A 21,904-nucleotide genomic window follows, 5' to 3' on the forward strand; every position below is an offset into this window, starting at 1 on the left:
TACATGACATTTTTTACACCTAGAGGGAGATAAAACATTAAAAAATGATCCCCATGCCACCATCCAACAGGTAAGCAATCAAAATGAATATTTAATAAAGCTCAATTGGCTATTGTGAAGTAGCCAAATGAATCAGACCACTACATACTCCCCCTCATGCCCATAAATACACCCCCTCTCCTTCACCAAAAAAAAAGAAGGAAGACCTCCTGATGATGGAAAATTTTCTCTACTTCTCTTATCCATTGACGCTTTGAGCCTTGAAAGAGGAAAATGCCCCCCCTTCTACCTCATTTCCATTTTATCTACCCCTTGTTACACCTTTGTCCCATACAATCAAATCACCAGGCAAAATGCTAGCAAAATTTTTCTGGACGACCATCAACTCTCCCTAAACTACCACGTCAATTTTTCCTGACATTCGATGGCTTCGCGAGGTCACATATATTTAAAAAGCACATTTGAAGCAAGGGAAGCAAGGAACGCCGGTCGATGGAGAAAATGACACAGTAGGAATTGACAGGATCCCCATCATAGCAAACTTGAGAGAGGTAACATCTCGTTGGTTTGAAAAAAATTAATATTTTATAAGCTTATCACTTTATTTGGCTTTAAATGATTACAAACGCATTCTAATGAAAATGCATATGAACTGCCATGTAGGAAAATAACTTAAGTAATATAATGATTAAATATTCAATGAAAAGGCTCTTTCACTTGGAAAAGAATTATATGGCTATCATTAAGAAGATATTTTAATTATGGTTTATTTCATGATATTTATTGTTATTTAGTTAAAGACGCGTGTGATCATAATAATAGAAAAATGATAGATGTTGTTAGGGAAGGAAATATTTTATCAATTTTTTGTGAATGTGACTATCTCTATTTCATTTTGCTAATGATAAATAGATGCATATGAATTTAATACTAATTTATGAATAATCATTTAGATAATATCATGAAATAATCAATGCATTAAATCAACATAAAATTGTATAGGAAAATATATACTAGATGCCCATAAATTAGGTGCGTAGAAATATAATTCGATGTTTAAAAGATGAAAGAAAAATTACACTTATGATTTTTGCATTGCCTAGAATAAAATTTTTAGAAAAACAATCACCATTGCACTTAGGACATAGCTAAAAGATATTTGATCTTTCTAAATAACGTTGAAAGTTTGACAAATGGTTGAACATCGTCAATTAAACCATAGAATATGAGTAGAATAAAATAAAAATTATTTTCTTGTTGAAAATACACGTAATGGAAATATTAATGATTATATTAGTGAGAGCATCAATATCATGATTTGAGCCACTTATGAATTAGTGAGATAACCTAACCTAAAATATCGAGAATGTTCAAGCGAAAACAACTATGAAATACTTGAAAACCCTGACACTATAAGTATCACGAAACTAAATAAATGTTGGAAGTCTGTAGGACTTGTTGGACATTTATAACAATTTGTCGATACAAATTCTAAAGTCTAAATAGACTTGGAAAAGCATTTGAAATCCTGCTAAGCACGGGTTAGGGCACAGCAGTGCATGAATTGCTTGCCATAGGCATAAATGCCTATATTATCTTTTAGGATGGAAGTACCAAAATTTTCATAAGGATAAAATAGACTTCTCATAATTAATTAGATTCGCAAAATAACTTGCGGATCTCAAAAAAGAGTTTTAAGTAAGAAGTGAAACCCTAAGAATAAGGTGGGACCTTAACAGGTAAACCCTAGATTTGGGTGGGGTTGCTTCCTATGCTAAAAACACTTGCTGCTGTTATTTATTTTTTATTTGTGCATGCATTGATGGTTGCACATGAAAGATTGATTGTACTTGCAGTAGCTAAATCTGATTGTAAATATATAATCGAAATAATAAGAGAAAAGATCACGCTATGCCTCCCCCATGGCTAGACGTGGAACCTTGCTCCAAGGGGGATTGTTTTGCACTGCCACGAGGAGCTTTGGACCGGCCCTCAATGGCAAGAGGTCACTTGGTGACAAATTCATTAGGCAGGTGAGAAATTCATTAGGTAGGAGGAGGCGGGAGTGCCAAGGGGCTCTGGCCGTAAATCTCTTGATCGCTCCTCCTAAGAACTACCTGATACTCGCACGAATCAGGATGGGATCCTGGAGTCCCAAGTACTAGTGAAGAGATGGAAATCTGGGAGGGTTTCTTTTCTTCTGTGCAGACACAAGTGATCTTCTAGTGAACGGAGGTTTATCTTTTGCATAGGAAGAAGGAAAAAATCATTATAAATAACTTTGTAAAATAATAAATAAATATATTTTACCAAAAGATTATTTTCTCTGTCTTTGTGTTGTGCCATAAAATTATGCGAAGGAACATGTGATAACATTTTAATTAACAAATCTACTTTTATATGCTATAACTTCATGTGATAGATAATTAGAAAACTAAGAAAACCATTTGTGGGAAGCGGGTGGGCGAGATCCTTAATGGATTCATCCTACGGATGGGTGGTTTCGGTAAGTTGGGAGCTTCTCTCAAGAGATTGAACGAAATGTTAATTAGAAAAAATTAGATAGAGTCAAGCGTTGACTTACCTAGGGTCACGTTTTAAAACCTTGATTAGAAATTATCTTAGGGGAAAGATGTGGTGACTGTACCAGAACTCTGTCAGGATTCCTTGAATCCTAACCAGCTTTATTGGAAAAAAGTGTTGCACTCCATGAACCAAGGGTAACTATGATCGCTCCAGTCGGACAAGAAGCCCTTGTGGGACACCTCCGATGGAGCTAGCTGATGTATCAAGACCTCAGTTGTCAAATTAGGACCTCGAGCTAGCAGGTCAATCCTCATGGGGATGGCCCATACCTTCCATTACGGGTTGGACTATGGGAAACCTAGATGATAGATCCTATGCATTCTCATGAGTGCCAAGCGAAGTTGTCTAGGATAGTTCCCCAATGAACCACTAAAACATGCTGCCATGGAATTGTTTGGCAAGCATGTGACATGCGGTATCAGAGCATAATTGATTAAAAGTATCTATGGTTTTTAAGACAAACTGTTCTAAGTAATAATTAGTCTGCTAATTGTTAAGGGATAGACTTTGGCAGAATAATGAAGCCTAGAACCAGTTCCTTGTTTTTCGAGCAATGTACATATCTACACTGAACTCCATGAATGACAAGTGGAGAAGAGAAATAATGAGAATACTTGATTGCCTATACGATCCATCCCTTGTGAATTGCGAAAGAAGATGGTTCTGGGATGATCGTTACTATTACATCAAGGCCGATTAATTCTTCAATATGCAGACTAATCTAAAAAAAATTGAATGGATAGAAAATTTAAAAGTAGTTGAGGCCTTTATATTTTGTTCGGCCAGAAGGAATCCACTTATGATTACCAATGTTCGGGTTGATTTATCTAGACCGTTATGTCTATGACAAGGTACTGAAGGTAATCCCAACCAATAGGATTATAACCCAAGGATGTTGCAAGTATCGAGATTACTGTATCCATGGTTTTCCAAATCTGCCATTTTCAGAGCATAGGTTCTTGGACATAGACAGCAATCGACCTACTTTCTTCTACATAAATGTAACTAATATCCATCCCTAAAAAAGAAAGGTACAGTGATATCCTATTTTGGAAATTATACATAGTATCTAGCCTAACATATCAATGTTTATGTATCTCTACTTGTAAACATCTACCATTTGTAAATATCCCTAACTTGCAAAAATCATAGCTTATGGATATACTGATAATAAAAGATAACAATGCTAGATTTTGTAAAAATATTGTGCTCTTTGGCACATCATTGTTTTACAAAATTAGTAAGATATATTAATGTGAAAACGAAGCTAAAAAGTTTAAGCGCTAAACTAATTCGTGAAACTTATGATAGCCCAAGATAATACAGCTATCGCTAGTTTGACTGAAATTCAAGTGAAAAAGTATCTCCTTAAGCAAGTTAAGCCATCGAAATTCAATGGCAAGGGAAAATACATTGAAGTTGAGGCAAAGATTTGGATTTGAGACCATCGAAGACTACTTTACTACCATGGGAACTACCCCTGCTAATCAGGCTATGATCGCCAAGTTGAAATTGACTGATGAGGCATGCCTGGTGAAAACAATTATATAAAGACCAAGGACTTGCTGAGAAAGCTATTACTTGGAAAAAGCTGAAAGAAGCTTATCACATGCTAAAAATGAATGAGTTCTTTAACTTAAGACAAATCGGAATGATTCCCTATGCATCAACCATGGGCAGTCTTATGTATGCCATGATAGCCACCCATCTAGATATTGCTTTTGTAGTTGGGATTGTGGCACGTTATATGGCTACACCTGGCAAGAAACATTGGGATGCCGTGAAGGGTATCATGAGGTACCTGAAGGGCACAACAGATATGTGTATTTGCTATGGCAGCCAGGATACAGGAGTCGTGGGGTACACTGACTATGATTGTGCAGGACATGCAAATAGTAGGAAGTCTACTTATGGCTATGTGTTCACTTATGCTGGAGAGGCTATCTCTTGGATGTCTAGGGTGTAGAAGTGTATGGCTCTTTCTACTATAGAGGCTGAGTATATTGCAACCACAGAGACTTACAAGGAGGCTATTTGGTTAGGCCATTTGATTGCAAACCTTGGTATGACAAATGTTATGTGTACACTGGATTCGGATTCTATGCCGGTCTTCCATGCAAAGACGAAACGTATTGAGGTGAGGTATCACTTCATTCGCGAGGTTGTTGAGGACAGGTCTATTGACCTTGTCAAGATTCTGACTGAGTAGAATTCTGCAGACTTGCTCACGAAGAGTCTTACTATAGAGTGCTTTGCCTTCCTCAGAAGATTGATGGGCATTGGATGAGATGACATCTTTTTCCTCATCATGTTGTACATGTGTACAGAGTACTGTCTTTTCTTTTCTTTTCTATCTCACTAGGGCAGATTCACCTTTAAGTGGGAGGTTGTTGGGGATAAAGGCACCTCTACCTAGTCACCCATATATTACTACACTTTACTACACTGATAGTACCCGCCACTGCACACTACAGGTGGCAGGCGCCTGTCTCACAGTCACTTATTCTTTATTCTTTTAGTGACAATTTGAATAAAGGAAGGCCTGACCACACATTGTGGCTATTGGAGTTCCCACTTTGAGTTTCTCTCTCTCTCTCTTGCTCTTGCTCCCCATCTGCCATAGCTCTCACCGCTAAGCTTCTTCCTCCTGGGTTCTACCTCCCTTTCATATAGAGTGATGGTATCAAGTGCAATTCTCTAGCTATGGCCTTTTGGATGTTCTTTATGACTTCCTCAACAACAGCTACATAGTGGGAGCAAACATGTTGTTGCTCATCCCAAGTCAGGGGTTCGACTATGAGCTTTGTGTGCTCTGGTGTTGGCGTTCCAATGTCCACATGGACATATGCACATGTGATGGCTGTCAGCTTATGATCGAGCTTTATCATGCACTTCATTTCATCGATCAAATGTGCTATCTCCTTGGCCAAATCTTCAAGAGATTTCTCCTCAAACCTAAGCTTTAGGTGCTTCCGAAGTGCTAGAGGTATCAAGGTTGTTGGTTGCAACACCTCTTCCACAAGTGAATTGCTAAGCACACATTCCGCAAAGAAGTGTCGCCACGGCCAAAGGCTTGACTACTGTGATTCCTGATTGGAAGTAGTAGCGAGTAGTTCACTACTTGTGCCGGTCAGATGCCGAACCAGGAGCTCACGGGAGGCAGAAACGGCGCATGCCTCTCTCTCTCTCTCTCTCTCTCTCTCTCTCTCTCTCTCTCTCTCTCTCTCTCTCTCTCTCTCTCTCTCTCTCTCTCTCTCTCTTGCAGAACGGACCCTGCACTAGACTGTCAAGGGGCCCAGGCAGCACGCAAGCAGGAACAGACACCTGCTGGGCAGGGAAGGCATGTCCATAGGTAGGGAACACGACGCCTCTTTCCCTTCGCTCTTTTTTTTCGTAACAAGTAATTGTATTAATTACGAAAAAAGGTACAAGGATACATGATTACAAGATACACGATGGCTCTAAGCCACCGTGTGTGAACTTGTCAATACAAAACACGGACTGAGATACACAAGTCATGATAAAGTCACAGAGGAAATTTCCCTACGACAGGGAAGCAAGTCTTCCCGAGGGAGCAAGTCAGAGTGCCGAATGAGATCTAACTGCCAAAGCAAGAGGCCTTTAAGCCTAGCAATGTGTCCCGAAACATTAGAGGCCAAATCAAAAAGAAAGGCATTCCGAGAAGTCCAATTATGCCAGCATCCCCAGTATTTGAGAAAATGGAACAAGGTCTTCATATGCAACTGTGCCGGTGCGGGGTATTTTGGGTGTACAAAAACCCAATCGAAAGGACTCATTAAGAAACCAACCACACCTCGCCAAACCGCTGACAAAAGCGACCAGATTTTCTTAGCGAGAGGGCAAGAGATAAATCCGTGACGGGCCAATTCCACAGTAGTGGTGCAAAAGAAATAGTTGTCGTTAGAGATTCGACGCTTGGAAAGGGCCGAGGCAAGAGGAAGACCACCAATAATTACCCTCCAAAGAAAGACCTTGTATTTGAAAGGTGTCTTGTTCACCCAGCCCTCCATCACAGTTGCCTTCCACCATGACTGAGATTTCTGCAACCCCCATACAATATTAGCTTTAGTGACCAGCCATTGATGATCTTTAATTAGAAGATAGTACACCTGGTTAGCCGAGGCCTTTTCCAAATTTAACCGACCTGCAAGGACCCAGTCCTGCCAAGGGCGATCCACAGCAAGGGCAGGAAAGGGTTGCCTGCTCTGGAGCACTAACAAAAGCTATTCCCATAAATCATGGTATCCACGAGGGATTCAGAAAAGCCTCCTACCAGTACAAAATGATATAAAGACATTACGACTTGCAAGGGTGGCATCTGCAAACTGAGGTCAAGGCCAAACGGGCCATGCGGTTAAATTTTGATCTAAGCTCCTGTTTGCCTTCCCATGAAAATAATCTCAAGGCTGCCAACAATTCCAATTGAAAAGAGTTAGTATTTACGCGGTCCTCCGCTGGAGACCAACGCACCTTCTGAAGAACCAATTGCCAGGAGCCGACCAAATGAACAATCGAGAGTCTGCACTAAGCACATGCCACCAGGAGCCTCGAATTTGTGTATTCCCATGCAGAAGCCCGCGGTCCTCAAGAAAATAATGGACACATGGCACGAAAAAGAGGCCAACGAAGTGCCAGCATATGAGTTTCGGCATCCAAAATAGCCCCACCCCCTAGGCGTTTGGGGGTACATGTATGCGACCACGAAATCCACGAAATACCGGCATGCAATGAATCCTTCTTCCACAACATGAAACGAATGGGCCGGGTGAGAGCATTCAAAGTAGTAGGAGTCCAAGGCAGCAATGGTAAGAAATATGTGAGCATTGGCAGCATAATTGTTTGAGCCACTTTAAGGCGAACATGGAAGGACTAAGCTTGTGACTTCCAATAGAGAAACTTCGATGCCATTTTCTGTGAAATCCACTGTAGTAGTTGTTTTGACCAAACATCAACACCCAAAGGGTACCCAAGATACCTGACAATGAAACCACGGGGCACAACATGTCCCTGCCAGCCCAATGACTGTAAATCAGACTCCGTACAACTGAGAAGGGCCGATTTGAAAGTATTGATACGAAGACCAGAAGCTTGACCAAAGAGCGTCCAGACATCTAATGCCTTGCGATTATTGTCCTTGTCCGCATGTAAAATCATAAAACTGTCGTCTGCCAAAGATTGACTAGCGAAGTGCTGACCAAAAGGAAGAGAATCCGGCCAACTGAGCAGAAGCTACCATGGAGGATAACATCGAGAGAACTGGATGAGTCGCCAGGGCAAAGAAGAGAGGACTCAAAGGACAACCCTGTCTCACAGAACGTGCCAAGACAAAGGGCTTTGTAACACCATCATTTAGCATAACTCGCGAAGAGGCCGCCGTACTAATGGTGTAGATCAAGCGGGACATCCAAGTGCCAAAGCCCATCGTAGATATAAGTTCTGCAATGAAAGACCGGTCTAAATAGTTAAACGCTTTTTCCAAATCCAATTGGATCAATACCACTTCCTGACTAGAGTGCCTTGCATAGTTGATAGCCATTTGCACATTTAAGATATTATGCAAAATGTTGCGGCCCTTAATGAAACCATATTGAAGCGGATGCATAATGGCTGGAAGATGTTTGTGGAGCCGATTCGCCAGCACTTTGGAAAAGATTTTATACATCGAACCCATTAAAGAGATTAGTATCCAATGTTGCAACACTGATGGTGAAGGAACCTTTGGAAGCAATTTGATAAACCCTTCTTTCCATGAGGAAGGCATGAACCCTATTTCCCAAACCTGCTGAAACATAGCCGTCAATGGCTTCACCAGTTGGGTAGCAGAACTCTCAAAGAATTCATTGGTGAGACCATCCCAACCGGGACTTTTATCCTTAGGTAGGCGCAACAAAACATCCATAACCTCCTCCTCACAAATATCAGACTCCAAAGTAGTTTGCATATCGAGTGGAACCTGATGTCCGACCAGATCATAGAAGACTGAACGTGCATGTGTAACCTGGTCAAAAGGTGACTGAGAAGAACCAAGAAACTCCAGAAAATAATTCCTGCACATATTAACAATAGTCTGAGGGTCCGTGACCATTTGACCCTCTGAATTCTGGAGTCTAGTCATATTTTCTTAAGCGGGAGAGGCATGCAGTGCATGAAAGAACTTATGAGTTTGACAAGCACTATCTTGCAAATTCTCAGTCAACTTTTGTAATTTGGCCTGCTGATAAGATTTCAGCTGAAACTCTTTAATAAGATCAGCCAAACGCATTGCCAGTGACAACAAAAATTCATCATCTGGAGTGTCTACCAACAGAGAATGAACCAAAGTCAGTAAGTCCTCCGCTGCGTGTCGACACCGCCAACAAAGAGAGACATCGTGGATCCCATACTGCCGAGCTATCCGCTGCACATTAGAGAGGAATCGTTCAAAGGAAGCAGTGCCCTCAAAGGCAAAGTCCAATAAAAATCTATCAATCAATTGCTGCATATAGCCCCGAAAGAGCGAATGCTTCAAATAAGAGGAGTTGAGACGTAAAGGGAGTCTATCCAGTAGTTGCATAAAAGGTGCAATGGGTTGTGCAAGTATCTCAAGCTGGAGAGGGAAATGGTCCGACAAGGCCCTCAGGAAGAAAATCATCATCCTGCATGATGTACATTCGGTCCAACCGCGACCATGTAGTGGCATACTGTGCCGAATGGAAAGTAAACCCTACAGAAGAAGGGTGTAGCCAGGGCCATAGATCTTGCTTAAGCATAGCAAGAGCAAACACATTCCACACCCAACTTTCCGGAGCATCCATCACCGAATGCCCTGAAGTGGATTGTGAAGAATCAACACACATATTAAAATCCCCCATCAAAAAACCCCGTCTGCCAAGTGACAATGAGGTCTTCAAGGTATTCCAAAGATCCTGGCGGGATAAAGGATCATTCGGAGCATATAGGCCTAGCAACCATAAGATTTCTCCTTCAAATAAAACTTCAACCACCACAAAGCGGCCATGTACATCAGTTTTAATAAGAACCGATTGATATTTCTCATGTACAATCATAAGCACACCAGAATAATGCCCGGCGGGTGCCCCTGCATAAAATAAGTGAAACCCATGGCAATCCACAACTTTTCCTGCTTCACCGTGACTCTTGTGCTCTACCGCACACAAGACATCCCACTGATTCTCATGCAATACAGTCCACATGGCATGTTGCTTAGGGTGAGAACAAATGCCTCGCACATTCCACGTGGCTATCTTCATGTGTATTCAAAAAGAAAATCAAGAGCAAGGCACCACTTGCCTCGATTTAACCTTTTTTGCTAGAATATCAAGGACACCCTCATCCAAAAAATTAGCTAACACGGCAAAAGAGTTCTGACGGCCAGCTTTAGAGGTAGACGGAATATCCACTATCTAGGGGATGGAACGGGGATAACGACGATCCCATGGTGTAATCACATTCCCTCGAGTATCAAAAGCCAACTTAGCAGGTGGGCCCTTTGGACCGTCGGTATATACTTTCCTAGCAGACTGATTACGGGAGCAGAAGGAACCATAGTATGCACAACATGCTCTGAAGAGAACATTTCTTTCCTGCGTATATACGTGCGCATGGAATCTTATGAAACATTAGGCCCAGTAGCTGCCAGGCCAGCATCAACCTTTTTACCTTTTTTGGGATGTGCCTCTACCCAGTCATTACCACGGGAATCCAAACCTGAAGTAGATTGTTTACCTTTATCCAGAACTTTATGTGGCTGGGATGCATCCTGGGACAGAGCATCAAGCACCATGTCTTCCATCGGCTGCGCAACATGCTCATTATCTGACGATGGTTTCTTCTCTAGGCATTCGGCCATAAAATGCCCCAATTTTCCACACGAAAAGCAGTGTCTTACAAAGTTGCCCCATTTCAAACGAAAGTGCAAAGGAACCATCCACAACATCGAAGTCGTGGTGGCCAAGGAGGAAGCAGTCATGAGGGTAGTGGAATAGTGCAACCTTACAAACTATATTGAAAAATTCTCGCAGGAGCCGGATCACTTAAAATGCGTAGAATTCCTCAGAACATACAATCTAGACCAAGAAGGTGGCATTGTAACAGTGGACCGAGGAGAGGGTGCAAAGCAGGTGCAAGTTCGGTTGGATCCAACCTTGGTGGAAAAGGCTTTGGGATTGGTACCAAGGACAGAAAGGAGACAAAAAAGGGATGTTTATGCCTTGCTAAAAATGAAGAAGGAAGAGGTGCTCACGAATGACGACATAAGCATCCAGGACATCCCTGGCATAGAAGCCAGGTTGCAGGCCAAGTTGGTGCACGTGCTCTTCTCCAGCCAACGTTACAATTCCTTAATGCATCGAATTAGTGTACCAGTGCTGGAGAATGTAGCAGCCCACACCCTAGACAAGGTGTATTGGAATGGGTACGTGCGGAAGACGATTGATCAAGCGGCCAAGGCACTAGCCCTGGGAAGTGCACCAACAGGAGGAGAGTCCCAGGCTTCTAAGGTTACAGAAAGGAAGAAAGCCTCCTCCAAGGCCTCTTTCATTGGATACGGAGGAGTCTTGACTGCACTCATTCACGAGGCAGTAAAGGAAGCACAGGAGGTGGAGGAGGGAGAAGGAGAAATGCCGGAGAGGTCGCCTCCTCGCCAGGACAAAGACAGGTCCACCGACAGAATGGAGACAGAAGAAGAAGGGGAGGGGCAGACTAGCAAGAAGACAATCAGGACAACGAAGAAGAAGGCGACGTAGAGGAAGAAGAAGAATGACGAAGACAAGAAGAAGGAAAAGGAAGACTTGGAAAGGGCGAAGAAGGAATCCCTGAGAGAAGCAAAGGAGAGAGAGAGAACAAAGAGACAGGAGGAGGAGAGGGAAAAAGAGCAGTTACAGAAAGCAAAGGAGGCGTCAAAACAAGAAGCTGAAGAGGAAAAAAGGAGGGAAAAAGAAGGAGGAGCAGAAAAAAAGAGAGGAAAGGAAGAGAAAAGCGGATGACGAAGAGAAGGAGCTACGAAGAAAGGAGGAAGAGGACCTGGCGAAGGCCACCCGCCGATCCATCGAACAACAGTGCCGAGCAGATGAACTAAGGAACCTGAGCCCGTGCAGAGAAGAGGAGCCAGGGTCTAGCACCCAAGTGCCAAAGTTTGTGCCACTTCCAGTCCTTGAAGGCAAAGGCAAGGCCCCACTCCATCCGATCCCTACCCTCCTGGTGCCTTCCGTGGAACTCACCACCATCACCCCCAGCATCCCGACTAGCACAGATGTGTCAAACTTCGTGGCGTGGATTCAGTATTTCATCACCCTGGATTGTCTTCTTTCTATCAATAGTTCATTAAAAATTATGCTCATTTTGCAACTCCATTAATTGATAGGTTGAAGAAAGAAATTTTCTCTTAGGATTCTATAGTGGACAAAAGCTTTAAGAGTTGAATACTATGTTAGTTTTAGCACCCATTCTAGTGTGTCCATACTTTTCTAAAGAATTCACTATATGTGTGGATGCTAGTGGAAGAGATATTGGAGCTATTTTATATCAAGATCATGGAGTAATTGCTTTTGAGCAAAAAATTGGATGAAGAAATGTACCAACTACATGTTTATGAGCAAAAAAATACTAGCCATTCTTCATACAATCAAAAAATGACATCACTTCATCTATGGCAAACATTTTAATTCAAGAGTGATTATTGAGTACTAAAATATTTTTTATCTCAGTCCACTTTATTTCCTAAACCAAGACTATAGTTGTCACTTTGATATCTTCTACATGGTGGATAAAGACAATATTGTGGGACTGATGCCTTGTCAAGAATATGGGTATGTTCACTTTCTTTTATTTCTACATTGTAGAAAGAGTGGATTCATGATATAGAAGTAGAGTACTTGCTTAATGAAAACACAATCACTATTATGATAGCATTTAGTGTGAGGAAGAGGTGAAGAGTATCCAAATTTTACATGGCATAATGGATTATTATGATACAAAGGTAGGGTTTCTTTGACGCCTCAAATATCTTTCAAGCATCTCATTTTGCAAGAAATGCATTCTTTACGTTTGGAAGTCACCATGGGCTATTTAAGACATTTGACACTATCCATGAGAGTTTTTATTGGAACGGCATTTAGTGGGATGTCCGGGATTATGTCAAGCAATATCTAACATGTCAACAAAATAAAGTTTACATGCTTCTACTCGATGGATTACTTCAGCTGTTATTTATTCCTCAAGGCAAGTGGAGTGATATTAGTATGGATTTCATCATGAGATTGCCAATAATCAATCATGATTGGAATAGCATTTATGTGATTGTTTAATCGATTGACAAAATTTACCCATTTCACCTCTACTAAAGTCTAATTTACAGCCAAATTAGTAGTTGATCAGTCTATGGAGAGTATCTTCAAGCTTCATGGAATGCCACTATAGATAGTATCCGATCGTGATACTAATTTCATGGGTTTTTTTTTTTTTTTGAGTATTTTTTCTTCTATGGGTACTAAGTTGACTCCTAGTACGGCCTGAGAATGATTAGGTTTTCTCAAAGTACCCAAGTCTAAGTATGCTTCTTTGAAGGGAGGCAATAATAAGCTAGCTCATCAATTTTATGGTCCTTACCAAATCCTCAAACAAGTGGGAGAGCTTGCTTATAAGCTTGAATTCTACATGCATTCATGATGTCTTTCATGTCTCTCAATTAAAGATGTGGATCCAACCACTACAGTTTTAAAAGAGTTGCCTCCAATGGACAAATATGAACTTATCATTTATGAACCGAATAAATTCATTGGTAAGAGAGAAAAAGTCTTGAGAAAGAGAACATTGTGCTGACATATCTTATTGAATGGTGGGGTTTGCCTCTTAAAGAGTCTACTTGACAATCATTCTCTTATCTTGATTCTTTTCCATGGCTTTTACATGAAGAATATTGAATTTATGAATATGACAAGTTGTTGTATTAAAATTTTGTAGTGAAATTAATTGGTCTAGGTCAAAATGGCACTTACATATAAGATCTCTCTCTCTCTCTCTCTCTCTCTCTCTCTCTCTCTCTCTCTCTCTCTCTCTCTCTCTCTCTCTCTCTCTCTCTCTCTCTCTCTCTCTCTCTCTCTCTCTCTCTCTCTCTCTCTCTCTCTCTCTCTCTCTCTCTCTCTCTCTCTCTCTCTCTCCACCATTTGTTGTATTCATCTATTGCAAAGGTGACCACCTCAAATCCTTTGCTAGACTCTATTCTCTTTGCTCATTTGGCACAAAAGCTTGTCATGGTGATGCTTAGAAATGAGGTACACATCATTGTATACATCAACAATAAAGATCACGGTAAAATCTCACGAGCGAATAGGTCACTTGTTGTATTATGGAATAATTAAATATGCTTACATCATGCACTTGATCAACCATCATGCATAGAGTGAACGTTTGAGGTTCTCCTACTTTCTTCTTTCTTGCTTTACACTCTAGCCCTTGTGGGATGAAGAGCAATTATACTTGCAATCTCAAGAACACTTGTGGTTGTGCGTTTTATATTGTAAACCTTGTGGAAAGAACAATTGTGTTAGATGATCTTGTAAGAAAATTTAGATAGGGGCAACAATAATCCCTCTCTACAATTGTGCACTTGTCAACTATAAGCAGATTTTACATGAGAGGCTCTAGCTTGTAAACAGCCTCCATGATGACCTATGTTGTTTATTGCATATACATTTTATATGAGAAAAAGAGATGAATTTTCATTTACAACGTATTTTGATAAGTACTTGTAGCTTTTTCTTGAATGCCAAAAGAGAATGCAATCATGGAGAAAGATTGTTATAGCTCTACAATTGTTTTACAGCTTGTAGATAAGATGTATAGGAGCTTCACTTATCCACCATAGTGTAGAGATCGAGATTTCATTGTACAATCCAATGTAATTATTTATTTGTTGTATGAGATACTTTGATATAGTTTAATTTTGTATATATTACTTACATGTCAACATGTTGTGCACTTGACTATAAGAATAATATATTCATAAAAACAAGTAAAACTAGTTACAATAGTAAAAATTGCTTCAAGGAGACCGCCTAATCACACTTGAGGAACTTCTTGAGAAATAATATAAAGACCTAATGGTACTTCCTAAGTTTGCTAAGCACCACTACCATCTAGGATCTTAAGACATCCAATCTACCAAGGGGAGTTGAGACTAGATCACGACTAGATGCTAGATTATTTTCGCAAATCCATACATGGTGCATGACTGCATGGTTAGCATCGAAGTGATCACAAAAAGGGGAAAGGGTTGTCTTCATGATATCCTTACTTTGACTAGAAGCCTATTGAGAGTAATTCTTTGTAAAAACACATTTAACTTGTTGGAAGAGGTAGCTTTCTATACTCTTGTCTCTCTCTTCCTCCATGTGAAAATGTGAGAGAATGGGAATTTCCTTTTCTCAGATGCCCAGGTTTGCATTGTCACCTATAGAGAGGGGCATAAATATTCCATGCTTTCTTACAACTCCATAGAGTCTTGCCCAATTCAACAACTAGGAATTTAGCTAGGTGATCAAGCGTTGGAGCATAGGCAATAGGCCAACAGGATTTCAACCTACTCACCACCTTGCTAGGTCAAAGTGTTGCATTATCCAATGGAGATCTCTCCACATGTTTGTTGCTAGGTCCCATAGGTCAAAGACTAGGTTCTAATGTCTTTCAAATGAAGAACCTTTGACAACTTACTATGTTTTCCCACAAGGGGGCAAGGAGGATCGAATGGGTAGGGGGGAGAGCTAAACATTGAGCTAAAGGAAGGATCATCCTTATTAGTGATCTCTAAAGGCCATTGGCCTCCTTCAAAGTCACATTTTAGGCCTTAACAAGGGCTTGAGCTACAAAGGATTTCTTAATCTTGATTGAGAGTTCAGTACCCAAAACATCAAATCATGTTAAATGGGGCCAAGAGCCCCTAGCTATGTAACAAACCCCATCATCTAGCTATGCATAAGAATGGCCCAATGTGGCCCAATGTTGATCATCCTCAATTCTTTTGAGAAGCATGAAGCATAAGCAAGTAGATTTCAAGCATAAGGATTTCAAACCCATAGTCATCATTGTCTTTATCTGTAGTAAGCATAGACCAAGATAACTAGGTGACCATCTTGCCATCTCTCTTACACCAAATAAAGGACCTGAAGGATTTTTCAAATATCCTACCATGAATTCTCAATAAAAGGCAGGATTGCAACTAGAAAGATTACGATGGAGGCCACAATTTATTTGACCATAGTAAGCCAACATGCCAATGAGGAGGAGGTCATACTATTTACCCACCTTTCAATCCAACTTTGACTTAAACCATCCAAACTCTTTTTTTAGGTATCCCAAATTCCATAGGATAGCCCAAATATTTGAATACTTCCCCTACTTCAATAAATATAAAACCATAGGAAAGCAACCAATGCTAATGTCCGAGAGGGAGATCAAACCAACTTCGTTTTGGAGGTATGACTTTGGAGGCTGAACGTGCAACAAATTCACCATAAATTTAGACTAGGTTATCCAAAGATTTCTTCTCAACATAGACAATGCTCCTATTTCATCCACAAAGAATTGTGCAAGAAACTAACCCCCTCCAAGAAGGGAAAGATCTTTGATGACGTCTAGAGCTACACTTTGATCTATTCTTCTCAGGAAATGGATCAATAAATCAATGCAAATAGCAGGGGGCTAGAGGGCACCCCTATATGATGGATCTTTTCAATGAAAACATGCATAAAACCAAACCATTGACATTAACCAAGGCTACCACATTCGAGAAGAGGAAACCGACCATTCTAATGAAGATAGGCCCAAATCCAAATGCCTAGAGAGTTGAAGTTATAAACCTTAGCTAACCTTGCCATATGCCTTGTCTAGGTCCATGTTGACCAAGACAAAATCTTATTGTTGAGACAAAGCATGGTAAACCAAATTGACACAGGGAGGATAAACCTAGCAATCAGTATCTTAATCCTTGAAGCTAAAGCTTTCACTAAGATTTTGTAGGAGAATGGTAACATGGTTAATGGCCACCAACGGGAGGGTTTGGACCTTTCAATGAACTTGGGGACAAGCTTGATGAGACCTCTATTCAAGTCAAGGGGCAAATACTCGGACTTCCTAACCCAATTTAATAAGTCTAACATGTCCATAGAACATACCTCCCACAGTGCTAAGAAGAGCTCTAGCTAGACACCATCAAACCTAGGGCTTTTCCATGTTTCATGGAAGGAAGAACCATTTTAATTTCCTCCAATGTGAAAGGGTGCTTAAGAAGAAGAGCCTCTTTAGAAGCGATGGGCTGAGCAACATCCTGTCAAAAGGAGTCTACCCTACTATCATAGTCCTCCACCATCAACAACTCATAGTCCACAATGGAGACAATATACTCTTTAAAAACCTTTGCAATGTTGTAGTCATCCAACACTATGTTGCCTTGTTGGACTTCCATTGAAACAGTCAACTCTTTTTTGTGCTCACATTTAAGAGCATTAAAAAACATCAAAGAGGGGCTATCATATTGAGTTCCCAAGTACCCTTCTATTGAACCTTGGCTAACTTGACCCACTCCTCCTCATGTAGCCACATATGCTATTCAAGCAAGAGAAGAAGGTGTTGCAATACTTGATTGGACAAGCTTGCCTGAGGACATAATAGTAGAGATTCACATGCATAACATGCCTTACAATCATCATTCCCACACTCAACAATTGCCTTGAGATGCATCTCCAAAGCAGCCACTACGACTTCTGGCGTTTTGTACACTTTAATTTCAAGTGACATTGAGATCTCTTGCGCAGTCTCAAGTTCTCTTCTAGCCATCCACAAAGGCTTTATCTTGCAAAAAGAATGTGTTGAACTTGAAACAAGGTGAGCCCATTAACCATTTGTCTTAAAGTCTCAAGTTCTCTTCTGCCCATCCACAAAGGCTTTATCTTGCAAAAAGAATGTGTTGAACTTGAAACAAGGTGAGCCCATTAACCGATTTGTCTTAAAGAACTACTCTAAATGACAAAAGGACAATTCGAAGAGATTTCATTCATAATCGATATCACCTTGGATCCCTAACTCACCCACTAGGCATCTTGAGTGGCATACACCTTGTGAAGTCAAGAGGCTCTCCAAGTATTCCCAACAATTCTATTGTGCCAAGTATAGATGGCTTCACCCCCCATCTTACTAGAACCAAGTCACGAAAACCATAAGACAATTCCAAGTCCTGCCAAGATTCTTTTTATCACTTAGCATCCACCCACCACCATGCGAGCCTCATCTAGGGATCACTACAAAGAGGTTTGGAGTAGCAAAAATAATGTCATTGGGAGAAGAGCAAAGAGTAGTACATTTTTGCTGAATTAGGTGCATATACTAAAATGACCACCTATTTTGCACTAGAAATGGAGATTCTAATAGCCATAATAGAGCCTTTGTTAGACTTCCATATCAATTTAGGGAAAATATCTGCTTTGACAAAACGCAAATTACCACCCCTACCTCTAACATAGGTATTTACAAATAAAGAGAACATGGTGAGATTAAATCTCTTTACATCAACTTCAACTAAGGTGACCTCCTATAGAGGAACCACAATCAACTTAGGTCTTCCAAACAAATTGTAGCAAACTCACTTTCTTTTCTATGACGTGAGCCCCCATACATTCCAAGAGATGACAAATGTCTTTTGGTCCAATCAATGGGCTCCACCCACATCATCAATGAGGTTTTTGACACCATCAATCACAACAAAGAAATTACAATCCACCAAGGGGGTTGGGCCAAATTTTTAGGCAAGATCCTTGACTAGAATTTTGAGCTCTTAGCTATTCCATGCACTTTTCGAAAGCATTGCGTAGCACGACGGGGGGGATTTCCTTCTAAGACGATAGAGAACATTGTGGGGGATCAACCATAGATTTCAATGGCTCGCCTTTCTTCTCACCTAATTTAGGACGGACAGCCTCTGCTACTTACCTTTGTCCACCTCCTTATCCTTAGAACTAGATACTTTAGTAGGCTAACTATTAGTGAGGGGATCCTCATGCTTTTGCATGTACACATCCTTTTGATTATTTGATTGGTCTCCTTGGGCATTTCTCTTCAAGAAAGAACAAGCAAAATGGTTGTTCTACCAACATGGATAGTAGGAGTCAAGAAGGAATAGAGAGAACCGCACTTCGCCCACAACTTCAAAACTATGCCGAATCAGTGATTTCCAAGTGGGGACATATAGAACTTTGCCCAATGTCTACACAATTTTTTCCACTTCCTCGTCAAGCTAGATAGGGAGATGAGGGAAAGTAACCCATGCAGGGCATTCATGTTGTAGTATACCCTCGGGAGAGGAGGACCACCAGAGCAAAGTGTATACCATGTTTCCTCTGTGATGGCTGAAGGCAGATCCGATCCCTATCCATACGAGACCAATCAAGAGAGAAGGAAGAACACCAAAGCAAAGTGTACACCGGGTTCCCTATGTGACCAATGGTTGAAGCCAGATCCAATCGGGAGAGAAGGAGGAACACTAGAGCAAAGTGTACACCAGGTTTCCTTTGTGACCAATGGCTGAAGCCAAATCCAATCCCTATCCATAAGAGACCCGACAAGAACAATATAAAATTCTTTCCCAGTAAAGTGATACTGCAAGAGCATAGCTTTTCCTTGAAATGTTGCTTCAAATCAGTGTCTGAATTCATCCTCACCAGGATGATGGCTAAGAAGACTAAAAAACATGCCTACAAAGACCCTGGTTTGCATACCTCTACCTGACTTCTTGAGGGAAAAAGGGACAGAAGCCTTGTGAACTTGGTTCCCAAACTCCTGAATGATAGCCTTTCGAACAGCATCGAAAGTTGCTTGATCTGTGGCAAGTTTCTTGGCAACACCTGAGCTTCCAACAGATTGCAAATAATACCTCTCATGTTGCTTTTGGCAAAAACCTTGGCCACTTTGAGGTCACTTCATCCTCCTCGACATCCTGCCTCTTGCCATTGTTACTACATAGTACACATGCAAGCATGCAAGCAAAGGGAGCATTATGCCACTTGACAGTCGACATGTATCAGTATAGGCTCCTTAAATGTATTAAATATCCACTGTCAGAGCACCTGTTATCGAGAAGCTTCCCTTCCTATCCAAGTTCCAAAACTGATATTGGTCTTTTCCCTTCAACTACTTCTCTACTTGAAGTTCGTGGGGGCCCTTGAGAAGGTGTGGAAGATCGTGGATACTAAAAGCGCTGCCACCTCATTATGGCTTGGCATGGCAGTAGCTGAGCATTCAAGCCACCCTACACAGCCACATGGCAGGCCTCGTTGCAAGGCAAGAGACAGAGAACCGAGGAGATGCATGCTGATCCTTCAAGTGCTCATCTCAATTACAGGCAGGCTCTACAGAATCATGAGCAAGACATGGCAGAGATGGAGAAGGCACTGTGTAAGGACCAGGTCGAGCACAACTTGGCGTGCAGAGCCAAAGCACAGGATGGTGCTTGAGTTCACAAAGCGGTGGTGGGATTGTCGCATGACGAGTTTGCCAAATATACACCACTCTCTTGGCCACCGGGGTCTACCTCTACTTCATGGCCTGCCCTCCGATGGAAGATGACTTCTGCAGATGGTTCGACAGTATTTACAATGGTAAATCTGGTCTAGTATAGGTTTGTTGGCAAAAGATTCTATTTGGCACTCTTGGGCTACAAGGTAGAGTGGGATATTTACCAAGGTAAATCTGGTGTAGTACAGGTTTGTTGGCAAAGGATTCTATTTGACTCTCTTGGGCTCCAAGGTGGAGTGGGATTGGGTCCTGGCTTCGACTATTAAGTATTGGGGAAACCTGGTCTATGTACTTCCATGGTCTTCACTCTTGACAGTGTGCTTCATCATGAATGTCCTATCTGGGTTGAGTTCTTTGATATGCATCCTTGGCTGGTGGATGAGGTATCAGCTATTGCAGCCATGCTAGGCAAGGTGCTATATATTCACCTACAGCTGCCACCTCCGGGGGTCCTATTCAGCTTGTAAGCCATGCAAGCATTTTATGGGATAGAAGAAACGAGACGCCGGAGTACCTGCAGCTACAAGACACCTTGGGAATGATAGTTATCCTCTCTTCAAGTCTGCAGCGTTCCCTGATGCCTGCTATCACTGCAAAGCAAATGGGCATTTTGCACGCAACTGCCCTAACAAGGCAGCCATGACAGCACCAACATAGACCATGGGAGATGAGAAGGAGAAAGCGACTACTGGTAACTCTGACCCAAAACAGGCTGCTCCCGTGGATGAAGAAGAGGGTAGGAAACATGAAGCTGCCAACGGTTCGTCAGAGGGGAATGGTGTCCTCAAGGGGGGGGAGTCCTCGGCAGCGAACGGCTTGGCCCCTGCAAGTAAAGAGAAGACTGGTTCGAATACCAAGCAGAGAAACAAAGAAAATAAGGGTGGGTTCACACTTGCACGGTGGACAAAAGGGTGAAAAATCCCATTTTCCACCCATCCACAAGGATTTCTCAAGAGTTGTCCGCCATCTCATTCACATTAGTAGTGGACAAGGAAAGGAGCCAAAGAGAAGACATAGTACGAAGGAGAAGTATCTGTGCTGGGCAGGCTGGAAGAGAGGAGCAAAAACTTGGCCATGACGTGTCAAAAAAGGCCCCTAATTTTTTTGGCCTTCCACCATGTGTGCGAACATACAGTTTCCCATGCTGAAATTTGATTGGCCATCTGTATTTGGGATGCCTGTTTGTCTGCCGGGTCTGAACCCACCCTAAGCCACCCAAGAATTATGATGTAGGAGGCAAAGCCAAGAATAACAATAGCAAGACTTCTCTCAAACAACTTGCGCGCGCTCCTTGGTAGATAAGAACTACTATGCGCCTATCAATGATCATGAGCTGTTGGATCAACTGCATGAAATGTGATGCTAGGGCGTCACTCTCTAGGAAGGTGAAATTTGTATCATGGAATTTACGAGGGATGACCTCCGACCTAAGAAAGTAGCTAACCTTTAGCCTAACCAAAAAGATCAAACCTAGTTTTGTTGCATTGCAAGAAATCAAACTTGATGATGAGGCTTGTCAAGCATTTCAAGTCCCCCGCTATACAACCCTATATGATGTAGTAGGAAGAGGAAGGAGAGATGCTCTTTTGTTGGTAGACCAGTTCAAGCCCAGTAAAGCCTTTGAAGTGGGTGATGGCAGTTGTGTGGCAACCTAGGTAGAGATTAGCAATGAGACATATATAGTATGTTCAATCTATGCTTCGAACTGCTCGTCCACCAGAGCCCAAAAATGGCAAGC

Source organism: Lygodium microphyllum, chromosome 18 (assembly GCF_053477565.2).
Source record: "Lygodium microphyllum isolate KBCC chromosome 18, Lygodium_microphyllum_v1.1.10, whole genome shotgun sequence".
Lineage (NCBI taxonomy): Eukaryota > Viridiplantae > Streptophyta > Polypodiopsida > Schizaeales > Lygodiaceae > Lygodium > Lygodium microphyllum.